Genomic DNA, 14,092 nt, shown 5'->3' on the forward strand with positions numbered 1-14,092 from the left:
ATCGGTTGAAATTAATTTTGAAAAAATGTGCATTATATTAACATAAATAAGCTTAATTTAAAAGCAGGAAGGGAATTTTTATTTTTCTTTACAAGCTCGCATTACATTCAGTGCATTTGTTAGTATAATGATGCAAAAACAATAGTACTATCGTGACACATACGCTATTGCTTCGTTGTCGTGTCGTTTGGTCCATTCGCTATAAAATGATAAATAACACAAGAGCGTTTCAATTTATAATTGCTCAACTCATACACAGACACGTTCACACACATATATATATATACACATTCTATGTTCTATCCCGCTATTTATTATCTCGTTCGCTTTTGGCGGGTTGCGCTAACCTGATTTTCTCTAAAATACAATTTCTCTCGTTGGAGAAAAACAATAACGTAAACCTGCATCCCGAGAAGATGAAACATATGTGCTCTGGCTAGCAAAATACTCGCTTTCAAAATTGCACGATTTTGTATGCTAAAGGAATTAATTTGTTATTTCTGGTTAATCTAGTTTGATTTCTCTTCTGCATATATGTATGTATATGCATAAGGGAAACAATAACGAAAAAATTGATAATTTGAATCGTTAGGTGAAAAAAGGGGAAAATGGTATTTGTAGTTTTAATAGTTTTGTTATTTAAAGAAAAAATTTTAATAGGTTTAGGATAGAATTTTAGATTCAGGATAGAAGTAAAATTGCCATAGAGATATAAGAGTAGAAAACGCGAAAGGTCTGAAAGAGCATCAGGTTGATAGAAAGAGTCAGCTAGTGTACTTAACGTCCCCTCTTTTGTTTTTGTTTCTTAACGCATGCGCGCTGATTCGTTTTCATTGGCGCAAGCGCAGTTGCTTCTGGTGACAGTCGTGCGCATGCGTTTCTAAAGACAGAAAGAAGAAGGGACGGCCTGACGCTTTCATTTTTGGGATAACCTTATTTGGACCTTTTTATAATTAAAAAATGAATAGTTAATCGAGTTAAAATTCTTCTTTTTTTCACGATTTCATAAAATGTGACAGCAGCAGTTATCATAAAATTAACTAGATTGAAAGTTTTTTGATTTTAAAGATGAATTTCTGCTAAAGGTGAAAGTTTATATTTCGAAGGAGTAAAAAATCGTATCTATCGAAATAAATACCAATTTGTGTTGCTCGAGATAAAATCCCTTCTGACGCTTCTCGTTCGCGAATAAGGTTTTCTGTGTGAGGAAAAGCGCGCGGTGGTGAACTTTTTTGATAAATGGACAGTCATTAACGATGGTAGTGGAAGATTAATTTAGATTTAATATGTGCCTTCGACCTTTTGCGGTATGATAAAAACAAAAATGGATCCGATCCGAGAAAATGTCGGTAGTTAATGTATATAAACGCGCATAAGTTTTATTATCAGAATATTCAGCTTATAATCCAATTGGGATTCTTTTTTTTTAACTATTATTTCTCCTGTGCGTACTTGTGCGCATAGTATGAAATACTTTTTATAAATACATTAATATCGGAATATAACACACAAAATGTCTTTCTCGAAAAACATAACATAACGCGGATGCAACTGATGATTATACAGAGTAGCTTTTAATTCATTGACGCACAAATGGAATTAAACGATGCGCCGAAATTAAATGCCGGAGAAATGAAATGAAACGAAAAGCGTTGGAAATTGCTTTTGAATTATTCGCGAGGTTTAATGCCAGCCAATGTTCGGCGCTAAATCGTCGTTACGGGCATAGATATATATAACACACACCGGCACTCGGTGCGAAATGTTGGTGCAAAGAGGAAGGTTGATGGAACGGGGTTAAAGGGAGTTTAGGCAACTCTAATCAGTAATTTAGTGCGGCACGAGACAAGAACGTTACTTCGTTCGGTAGATATCCGGAATACGTAATATAATATATTGGTGTTGTCGGTTCAACGAACATGCAAGAAAAGGGGAAACGTGGTAAAAAAAAGAAGAAGAAAATGAAAAAAAGGGAAAGATTGATCTCTGCGAAATTTTGGTGGCCTTCTTCTTTTTGCACTATGCAGATATTATACATTTAACTTATTACTGGAATTATCGAATTTCTATTTCGGAATTTTGAAAGTATAATCATGTTGATTATTTAATCCTCAAATTTTATTTTACAGATTCTTCATCTTGCTGAGTGGACCTGATCGAGATGGAAATATTACAATTTAGTGGTCTGGATGATAAACCGTTTTTCCTTTCTTCTTGAAGATGTGCTTTTGGTAAGTTGTATTTAGAGTAAATTCATTTTCATAGATATAATCTTTTTTTTTTGTTAATTAGGCGATTCTGGTTAAAATCTGTAGTCGACTTTAGGCCGAAGTGGAAGAATCGCAAGACAATTGCAAGAGAGTCGCGAACCCAAACGGGAAGTGTTAACTTCCCGTTTGGGTTCGCGACTCTCTTGCAATTGTCTTGCGATTTTATTCTGCTTTGATCCTTAAAGTTTGAAGTGCCACTGAAATATAAACTGTAAAAAGAGAAATATTAATGCAACGGAAAATTTCCGTTGGATCAACGAAAGCGAACTTCGGTAAGTAAAAGTTTATTGATTTAAGACCGAAATCATGCTAAATCGATCGATTTCGACGTTAAATCAACGTATGTAGCTAAAGGTGTCACTTACGTTAATCCAAGTGGAATTTGCCGTTGCATCAAGTTTCTCTTTCTCAAGTGTAGGTTATGTTTGTCATTTGTTTCGACGTTTCGTTAGTGCTGCCATGTGTGGCGATATTAGGACTAAACAGAATGAAGCCTCTAATCGTAAATCGTAAGTTTTTACATAAAAGAGAAAAAGACAAAAGATGTTTCTATCCTACAAGTAACTAAAAGAAATTAAAGCTCTAAGTGCAGGTACACTAGAATGAAGCCTCTAATCGTAAATCGTAAGCTTTTGCATAAAAAAGACAAAACGCAACGCATGTTCGTTCCTAAAGCGTTTTTAGAACGTTTCACGTCCTCCAAATAATGTTCTAGAACATTTTTTGAACATTCTTGTTCGTAAAATATTTGAAACATTATTTGCCCGACGTAAAACGTTGTAAAAACGTTTTTGGAAGAAACATGGTTTTATCCAGAAAACATAACCTACAATGTTATTTCACTACGATAAGTAAAATTTTTACGCTTGGTTATAAAATAACATTGAAGCTTGTTGAAAACTTAAGGTTATTTCTTCAGTTATGACTTTACAGGTAAAAATAACTGATTATCAACTATAGTTAATTATAATTATTAAAAAGGAAAGTAAATGTGACGCGCTCTGAAGAATGGTGTACCTAAGAAACAAAAAGTTTTAGTTAGGTTATGTTTGTAATTTTTGGAATGCAAATAAGGGGAAAAACTCAAAATAAACGATTGATGACAATTATTTTAAATGTAATGAAGAATTGAAATGTTTACTACATCTAAATTAATTAAAATCTGATTTTAGTTTTACACAATTAAACATTTAGGTAATTAAGATAATAGACAAACATAACCTTAAAATAATTTACTTCTTAGGAGCCGTTCTACGGAACACGAAACAAATTATTTATTCTATTCTTTATAACTGACAATACAGTACTAAACATTAGTATTTAAAATTCATACTCAACAGTTTAATTACAATAATAGCTAATTAGATACTCATTTAATAGGTTAATTAATAAATAATTAGAACAAAGTATTTTAAAAAGTTTAGGTTTTTTAATTCTTTTTTTACTTTACAACATAATTAATTACATCTTCTTTTTTTAAAATTCCAGGCAGCTGGTCTACGAGAAGGAAGTTTCGCCGGTTTAAAGGAAGGATATGCTGTCATCGTATTTCTTTCGCAACGAGGAAATCCGCTATAGGTAAGTCTTTTTTAAATAGTTAATTTAATACAAATTCAAAAATTAAATTAAAAATTGTTTTTATTTTTTTAACTATATATAATTGAATTGAATTTAAAAGAATTTTGTAAAATAAATTTAATTGATAATCATTAATTTAATTATTAATTATAATTAAATTCTAAATAATCATTTATTATAAAATAAAAATGCGGAACTCATTCAAAATCTGTTTGTTGCAGCATCTGATAAAAGTTGTAAGTAATAATAATGAATAATAATAGAACGAAGTTTTCGAAAAGTTATTAATTGTAGACTATAAATAGATTTTGAATTTCGAAATGGGCTCACCGCAAAAGTCATTTTCACGTATAATAATTTATAGTGAAAATAACTATTACGGTCTTCAGAGTTGAGTGATTTTCGAAATTCAGGTTTCAATTCGATTAACGAATTTTCCTTCTTTCAGTGAGTCAAGATATTCTTAAATATACATGAAGGATGTGGAGAAGAAAAGTGGTCCCAGCACACTGCCGTTCTTTTTTTTATTTTTTTTTTCTAAGGAAATTATATACGGAGAGTTTTTTATTTAATATTTATAATATAATATTTTATTTAATATTATATTAAATTATACCTAGTATTTTAGTATAAATAATTTTTAGTAAATATTTTGTTGTTAGTTACTAAACATTTGTTTAGTAATGAAAAAATTAACGATTCAAGTTTCTTCTTTCTCTCTTTCTCTGTAATAATTTCCTAACGGTTCCGTGTGGCCCTCAATCTGACGCAGAAGTGCGAGCAAAAGTCAGGGATCTTTGAGGGTGGCCCAGAAGTGATGATGTAGTGGAGGATCCCATCGTCACAACGTGGGAATTAACCGATCAATTAATTGATCACAACGAATATTGAGTCATGGTTTATTGATTATTTGGATTTTTCATTATCATTAAATTTTAATACATTATATCCTTCCTTGTTTGACAGTTTTTAAACTAATTCTTTTTCGTATAAATTCAGTCAGTTTCAATTTAAAATTTTAATTTAAATTAAAATTTTTGTCATAAATGCAACATTAATTCACAAGATATTTGAACTTGTGTATTTTGTCCTTTTTTCGAAATTTTTTTTTCCAAATTCATATTTGGAATTAAAAATTCTCTCAAAACAGGGAAGGAACCCGAACAACGTAGTGACACCATTGGCAAACGAAATTATTTTCCTGTTGTAATTTTTATATTACTTTACGAAAATTAATATTTTTTGTCAATGTTATTTCTTTATTTATATATATGTATTTGTTTTCAATTTGTCTCATTCAAGAGTAATTTTTTAAATATTTTATTTTTTTGAAGTGTATTTTAATATATTTTGATTATAGTTTTTAAATATTCTTTTTTGGAATTCTTTTTCGAATCTAATTGTTTAACTAAAATTAACATTTTTGAAAATTATGTTTAAATTTTATTTTCTTGACAACGATATTTAATGTCAAATGTCAATACTTCTTGACAATTTTTAAAAAAATTTTGTTAATTTTGAAAAGATTGAAATATTTTAATTAATATTTTTTTCTCAATATTGTCAATATTTCTTGACAATTTTTTTCATTTTTTGCTATAATTTTGAGATAGATTAAAAGTTTAATTTTGAAAGTTTTTGTTTAAATATTTGTTAAATTTTGGGACAGATTGAAAGTTTTTTGTATTATTATTATTATATTATTATTTTGTATTGTATTTCGTGTGTTTTGAATGTGGAATTGTGAGTCAGGATAATATAAACAACGCTGTGTTTATAGAGATAAACAGCTTTGGTTGTGCCATCTGTGACCTCAATTTTGAGCTCGGGTGTCGGATGCGTCCCGGGACGTAGGGGCCTAAAGGCCCACGTAGGAGATTCCCTATTCCACAAAAGTGAATATGGTTTCTTCTTATCCCTAGGAGTAGGTTTTTTCTGCACCTGGGCGGCATGACTGAAAAACGAGGAGTGCTGATTGTGAGTGTGATTAAAATTAGGTTTACAATTAAATTAGTCCGTATAGCGGAAAGAAATCGGGCAGGTAGGATTAGTTGCTTTTTGATATGAGAGTGGTAATTTTTTTCCCCCCGTTAAATATAGGTTTAGGTAGGGAAAATCGGTTTTTTCCCCGTTAAATATAGGTTCAGGTAGGGAAAATCGGGTTTTTTTTTTGAGTGCTTGCAATTACGGGGAAAAATTTTCTACACACGTCACCTGTGTGTGTCACTGGAGTGACGCTTCAAAAGTATATTTTTCTTACAATTTTTATCTATTCGTCACTACGTTGTTCAAATTTTCTCATTTCATACTTTTCCATATTTTTGCATTTTGTATATTTTATTTGTTTTCTTGTTTTTTACTTGAGTCATTGTTGTAAGCAATGACTGTTTTTCTTTATATTTTTCTAAATTTTTCCTATATTTTTGAATTTTGTAAAATATTTTGTATGTTTTGTTGTTTTTTACTTAAGCCATTGTTGTAAGCAATGACTGTTTTTCTTTATATTTTTCTAAATTTTCCCTATATTTTTGAATTTTGTAAAATATTTTGTATGTTTTGTTGTTTTTTACTTGTGTATTGATTCATTGTTGTAAGCAATGATACTTTTTTTGTAATTTGGTAAATTTTAGTATTTAATGTTTCTTCACTGTATTATTTATAATATTTTATCGAATTTGATTTGCTTATTAATATTGATTATCGATATATTTCAGATGAGCTAATTTGCGGAGAGTGTGACTTCTTCTTGTTCCGGAAGAAAAGCGGCAGTCTTCAAATTAATCAACTTTGGGGAAGACAACACTACTGGAAATAAAAGGGCAATCTCGTCATGACTATCCATTTAGTGAAGAAAAATTATTGGAAAGGAAATGACAGTCTCGTCAAATTAATTTATTTGGTGGAAGAAAAATTAATGGAAAGAAAACGGCAGTCTTTTCAAATTAATCCATTTGGAGGCGGAAACATTACTGGATGTTGGAGTGCTACCAAAAATATACTTTTCTTACAATTTTATTTTATTTTATTTTTATCTTTTCACTTATTCAAATTTTTATTTCGCATTTATTTGTGAATAATTGTGTAAAATATTTTGAACTTTTTTTATTTTTTTTACTGTTCTGCTGAGTCATTGTCAGTAGCAATGACATTTTTTATTTCTATTTTCGATTTTTTATTGATTAGGTATCAATATATTTCAGATGAGCGGATTTGCGGAGAGTTCGGCCTCTTCTTGTTCTGGAAAGAAAGCGACAGTCTTTTCGAATTAATCCATTTTGGGATGACAACATTATTTACTGGAAAGAAAATTTCAATCTCGTCAAATTAATCCATTTGGTGGAGAAAAAATTACTGGAAGAACGACAGTCTTTAATTTAATCAATTTTGGAAAAAAAATATTACTGGAAAAAAGCAGCAGTCTTGTCAAATTAATTCATTGGGGAGAAGGAAAAATTTATGGATAAAAAACGGAAATTTTGTTTGGCGAATAGAAAATTACTGAAAAAAATGGCAGTCGTCCCGTCAAGTTAATTTATTTGGTGAAGAAAAAATTACTAGAAAGAAAGCAGCAAGCTCATTAGATTAATCCATTTGGCGAAGAAAACATTACTGGAAAAAAAACGACAGCCTCGTCATATTAATCCATTTGGCAAAGGAAAAACTATACTGGAATTCGAGGTAAATAACTCTACAAAAATATTTACTTTATTGCAAATTTAATTTAATATTTACCATTAAAACTTTGTTAATTAAAAATTTGAGTACAGTTTTAAAAACAAAATATTCATGAATATCTAAATTAGAAAAAAAAAAAAATATGAAATAAAAACTGGACGTATCGTCAATAACGCAGAATATTGAAAATTTTCCTCTTTACTTCTTTTTACTGGTCAGTTCAGTGAGAAAAGCAATTAAAATTTAATTCACTTTGATAATTTAATAATATAACAATTGAAAGACTTCCGGTTCAAAAGATTCAAATTCTTTTCAATATGAAAAGAATTTATATCACATATCAAACATTGGTTTTTTAACAAAGGAAATGCATCAAAAAAAAAGGAGAGACAGAATTAATAGACAAACGATATGATACTTTATACATATAGAGAGAAAAATGGTTATGAAAAACTCGTATTATAGAATAATAATAAAAAAAAAGAAAATAATATAAAAGCATGTATGGCAATTTTTTTTTTTTGAAAAGCTCGAACCGCGACGAGTCTCGAATGTCGTCGAACCCGAGATAGGAGTTCTTTTCATATATATATTTTTTGGCGTCGAGGTGTGGTGTGTGCCAGGTAGAAGGTCTTTCTGAAAAATGGTTCTAATAGAAAGGACGTATATTATTTCTCATTGTGCCGTTCCGTCTACTCTCTCCACTCTCTCTCGCTCTCTTTCTCTCCTTTCTCTCTTTTCACCATTCGTAACCCTCGCACGAACATCGTATATGTATATCCACTCATCGCACCCCTACGATGTGGATGCTGGGATCTGCAAGTTGTATATATGTATATACGTATACTCATTCATGTTCACATTTACGTGCAAGTGCATATAGATGTATATATCCTTGAATTTCGGGCTCGTCTCAAGTACATATATACACATATTTATGTGTGTACATAACATGTGCGTTCGCTGTAATCTCTTTGGAGTAGAAATAAATTTCGGTCATTTCGCATTGGGGAGGCTCAAGGTTAGATCTATGAGATCAAGAGATCTTTTTCCAAAAGGCGTGTATGTATATTGCGATAGGATAATCAATTTTTATTTATTGGAGTACGAGTGATAATGTATGTTCTTCTAAAAATCCTATTATGGAAAATTCGATTATTAGAATATTTCGTGTTTGTATTTATGGATTTTTTTTATATTCTTGTCAAAAAAAAAAAAATGAGAAAATATTGGATCTAGGGGAGTGAAGCGAGCGGAGTTAAAATTTCTTGTTGCAAATGTGTTTTTAATCACTTTCGGTTTATTATTTATTGAGAAGAAGATATGCGGGGAGAATTTATTTTTCAAGGAGTAAATATATATTCGATATTCCATTAGAGCTGTTTTTTGATAAAAATGTAATTTATCTTCAAAGTTTTTATTTTTTCTTTTTTTTTTTGTAAGATAGTGAATTGTAATTGATGGTTGGGATGCTGCGGTCCAGAGAGAAGGAACGAAAAATTAGAAATTAAACAAAAAAGCAGAGTTAAATTTGAGGGTCTTCTAAGCTTCCACTGGAATATTTGGGGAAGTTTCTCTGAATGCTGCAGTGGAAGTGTGAATTCAAAATTTTGTACCATTTCTTCTAATTTGGAATTTTGCAAATTAAACCATCTATACTTAAATATTTAGAGGTAGTTTTCTTGAATATTGCAGTGAAAGTATGAGTTCAAAATCTTAAACCTTTTTTTTCAACTGTGAAATTTTTTTAACCTTCTCCGAATAATTTGGAATTTTTTGTATTTCCCCTGAAGACTGCAGTAAAAAAATAAATTAAAAATTTTGTACCAGAGTTGTCACAGGTCAGGGAAAATAAAAATGGTCGGGAAATCAGGGAAATGTCAACGAATTTTATCAAAAGTACTGAAAAATTATCAAATTTTGAAAATTACTGCAAAAATTCTGATTTTTGTGTTTAAAACGCGCTTTTTTGAAAAAATTAAGTTGCTAAGAAATTTTAATCCAATTGTTTCATAAATAATAAAACTCATCGGAGAATTTCAATTATTTTTAATACAATTTTTAAAGGAATTTCTCGAAAAATGTAATTATTTTAAAAAATTTTATTAAAATTCAACAAAGAAATTGAATTTCTTGAAAGAATTAAATTATTTTTAAAAATTTTAATGAAATTCTTTTTAACAATTCAATTTTTTTTCAAAAGAATTTTAATAAAATTCTACGTAGAAATTTAATTGATTTCAATAATTTATCAAAATTCAATTATTTTCAATCTCTACTATTTCAATAAAATTTTACGAAAAAATTCAATTGTTTAAAAGGAAATTTTAATAAAATTCGTCTCAAGAATTCAATTATTTTCAAAAGTAATCAAATTCTTCGCAGAAATTCAATTATGTTCAAAAGTTTAAAAAAATTCTCTTCAAAATTTCAATTATCTTTATAAATAATAAAATTTTTCTCCAAAATTCAATTATTTTCCAAAATAAATTTTAATTTTAATAAAATTCTTGGCAAAATTTCAATTATTTTCAAAAACTTTTCTCAATTCAATCAAATTTTTTACAGAGATTCAATTATTTTTAATCCAATTTTAATATAATTTCTCGAAAATTAAAATTATTGGCCAAAAGAATTTTAATTAACTATTAGAAATTTGTTGATAAAATTCTTTATGAGAGTTCAATTTTAATGAACATTCAATTCTTCAATAAATTATTTATTTTTGTATTTAACTAATTGAATTTTCGTAGAATTTTCTAATTACTGATTGAAATATGAATTTAAGTTAAAATTTTAGATAATAATTGAATATTAAACTCTCTAAATTTGAATCAGTAAAAATGGTTTCTAATTTGAATTAGTGATTGACTTTTTGCTTTTGAATTAGCAAATTTTACTAATAAATAGTCGTTTCTACTAATCTAATAGAAAAATTTACTAATTCAAAAGCAAAAAGTCAGTGACTAATTTCAATTAGTAAACATTTTTACTAATTCAAATTTAGAGAGAAAATAAATGGTTTTATCAGTAGGTAATTTTTAATTATTATAAAACATGAAGATATTGATTGCTCCGAGTCGAAGACTCGGAGTGATCGATTTCTTCATGTTTTATAACAATTTTTTATAAATTCTTTAATTTAAAAAAAAAATTTTTAACTTTTAAAAACCTGGAAAAATTCCGTTTTTAAACCTGAAAAAGTCAGGAAATTTGAAAGGAGCAAAAGCGTGGCAACCCTGCGTTACAATATTAAAATGTTTATTAATTAGTTAATCTTAAAATTATTTAAATTCATTTTTTTATAATTGAAGTATTTATCGAAAAATTTTATTTAATTCTGAAAAATTTGTTTTTTAATATTTTGGTTCTATTTTATATTTGACTATAAGCAAGTAATTGTATTTTTTTAAATAATGGAAATTTCCTCAAATTATATTAAAAATAATTGAATTTTTTAATAATTTTATTGAAATTTTAGAAAATAATAAACGAAATTTTTATGCTAACTTTATTTTTTAAATAATGAGACAACCTTAAGGTTTTAAAATCAAGTTTTTGCTTGTAAAAATTATATTTCTCTATAATTATTGAACTCCCTTCGAATTATTTTTTAATTATAGAAAATTAGGAAAAAAGTCGAAATTATTTTTGAAAATCAGGGAAAAGTCAGGGAAAAAACCAAATTTTTTGTGGCAAACCTGTTTTTTTAATTTGCAAGTTTTTTTGAAGTAAACCTTTCACTATAGAATATTTAGAAAAAGCTTTCTTGAATGTTGTTGTGAAATTATTAATTCAAATTTTTGTACCATTTTTTTCAAACTTGCCACAGGTCAGGAAAATCAGAAAAAATCAAATTGGTCAGGAAATTAGGAAAATGTCGAAGAATTTTATCAAAAAGTGGTAGAAAATTCTGAAATTTCTAGAATTACTATAAAAATTATGCTTTTTTTGGTCCAAAAAGTCGAAATTCTTTTTGGAAATCGTGAAAAACATATAATTTTTGTAATAATTCTGTTCTTTTCAATTCGGACTTTTTTTGTAAATAAACTTTCATTGGAATAATTATAGGATAGCTTGAATTTTTCGTCTCAGGTGAAATTTATCAAATTTTCTTATAAAGTTTCAAAAATACATGTAAACTCGCAGTAGCGAAAGATGTGTCAGGATATATACGTTGAATTATTAAAGAATTAAATGGGCTTTTAAAACTGAAACATTGTAATTAAAATATGCAATATATTGATTATCCGTATGTAGAACATTTGCTTTTAATATTATCATCATAGTATCATAGTATCATATCATAGTCCAATTCTCTTTAGTCTATTGATGGCGGATTTGGAGGAGAAAATGAGCGAAAGAGGGAAGGGAGGGGTGGTTTTGGGAAAGGGGAGAATTTATTCGATGGCGTACGCCGACGACATAGTGTTGTTGGCAGAGTGTGAAAGTGGAATGAGATTGTTGATGAGAGAGTTCGAAAAGTATGTAAGGGGAAAGGATCTGTGGGTGAATGTAGAGAAAACAAAGGTTATGAGATTTAGGAATAGGAAGAGTGGAGAGGTTGAGGTTTGGAAGTTGAATGGAAAGAATGTAGAGGAAGTGGATGAATTTTGTTATTTGGGTTTTTGGTTTAAATCGAATGGAAGTTTAGAGCTGCATGTGAGTAGAAGACTGGAAAAAGCGGGCAAGATTTTGGGTCAAGTGTGGGGGATTGGGAAAAGAAGGTTTAAGAATGATTGGAGAAAGAGAGTATGGTTGTTTGATGTGTTAGTATGGTCGGTAATATGTTATGGGGTAGAAATATGGGGGTGGAAAGAAAGAAAGAAAGTGGAGAGTATGAGTGAGAGGTATCTGAGATGGACAATGGGGGTAAGCAGAAGTTGTCCGGGGTATATGCTCAGGGAAGAATTAGGTAGGGAAAAAATGTTGGTAAGACAGAGGAGGAGGGCGTGGGGATTGGAAGAGAAATTAAAGCAGGGCAGGGGAAATCAGTGGACTCAACGGTGCAGGGAGCTTATTGTAATAAGGGAGGAAAGGGGGGCGAAAGAGATGTCGAAATGGGAGGTTGAAAGAAAAGGGGTAATGAAGGAGGCGAGTAGAGAAGGAAAAGGATGGTATGAAATGGAAGAGGGATGGAAGGGAAAAGATTGGGAAGATAGGTGGGAAAAGATAGGTAAGTCAAGGTACAATAAGTGGTACGGAATGGTGAAGGGGGTGGGGGTGCCAAAATATCTAACCAGCGGAAGAAGGGGGACAAAGTGGAGTAGGGTAATAAGATATAGGATGGGGGAGGGAGTGAGAGAATGCAGATACTGGATGGGGAATGAAGAGAAAATGTGTAGGGTATGTGGATATGAGGTGGAAGATTGGGGTCATGTGTTGGAGAGGTGTGGAAGAGGCGTGAATGATTGGGGGGAAGAATGGGGGACTGGGCAGATAATAAAATGGATTTTGGATGAAAGTGGACAGGGGGTGAGATGGATGAAAGAACTGGATGAGAAAAGAGAAATGTATGTGGTTTAAAGAGGGGAATAAATGGGGTGGGTTTCGTATAGCTCGATTTTTAATTAAAACGATAAAGCCACAATGGGCACAATAAAAACAGGAAACGGAAGCCCAGGCACTGGAGAGAGAGAGAGAAAATTTTTGCGTTTTTGTTTTTGCGTTCTTGAATAGTTTGTAAGGTTTTGTATTATAGTTTAAGCGTTAATGTATTTAGCTATAAGAACAATGTATATGGATCCTCGAACCCTGATATTGCAGGGAGAGTAAATAAATATATATAATATTATCATACCATCTATATAGTACATATAATAAAAGCAAATAAATTATATATAACAGAACAAGAATATAATTAAATTTTCAACGCCAATCAATTCTTCTTTTTCTGATTTTAGAACTGAAAATTATATTTACAGAGATTTAAAATGTGATGTTTAATTAAATCAAACTTTTGGAATTCAAAATTATTATCAGATTTAAAACATGATGTTTAATTACATGAAACTTATTTTACTTAATGTGTGCATTCCCAACGATATTGTATTTTTAATTAAAGTACAAAAACGATTTGACGTAATGTAATTATATTCTTAAATGGGAAATTGTAAAATTTTTATATTATTATAATTTTAATGGTTTTTTGTAATCTGCTTATCAATAGTGATTTTTAAATTGAATTTTTTTCCCTTTTGAAGAAATTAAAATTATAATTATCTTATGGATATTTTTAGTTATTTCATGGAGAATATTCATAAATTGCAATTAGATATTTGCAAAAAGAATTTTAAAGTCTATCAAATGCATAATTAAGAGGGAGATAATTTTTTGTTGTCGATTTCCTCTCATTGGGCAGAAATTTATGTCTCGAATTCCAATCGCTATATACAGATTTTCTTCAATTTTTCTTTGAAACAAGAAAAATGTTGATTCAATTTACAAAAGTGGAATTATTTCTATAAATTGGTTAGAAGGGATTTTTGAAAAAGAAAATCCGTATTACCATCTAAAATATATATTTTTGTAACTTTATATGTAAATAACATATTTTTACATATATTTTT

Source organism: Leptopilina heterotoma, unplaced genomic scaffold (genome assembly GCF_015476425.1).
Source record: "Leptopilina heterotoma isolate Lh14 unplaced genomic scaffold, ASM1547642v1 Lhet_45, whole genome shotgun sequence".
NCBI lineage: Eukaryota > Metazoa > Arthropoda > Insecta > Hymenoptera > Figitidae > Leptopilina > Leptopilina heterotoma.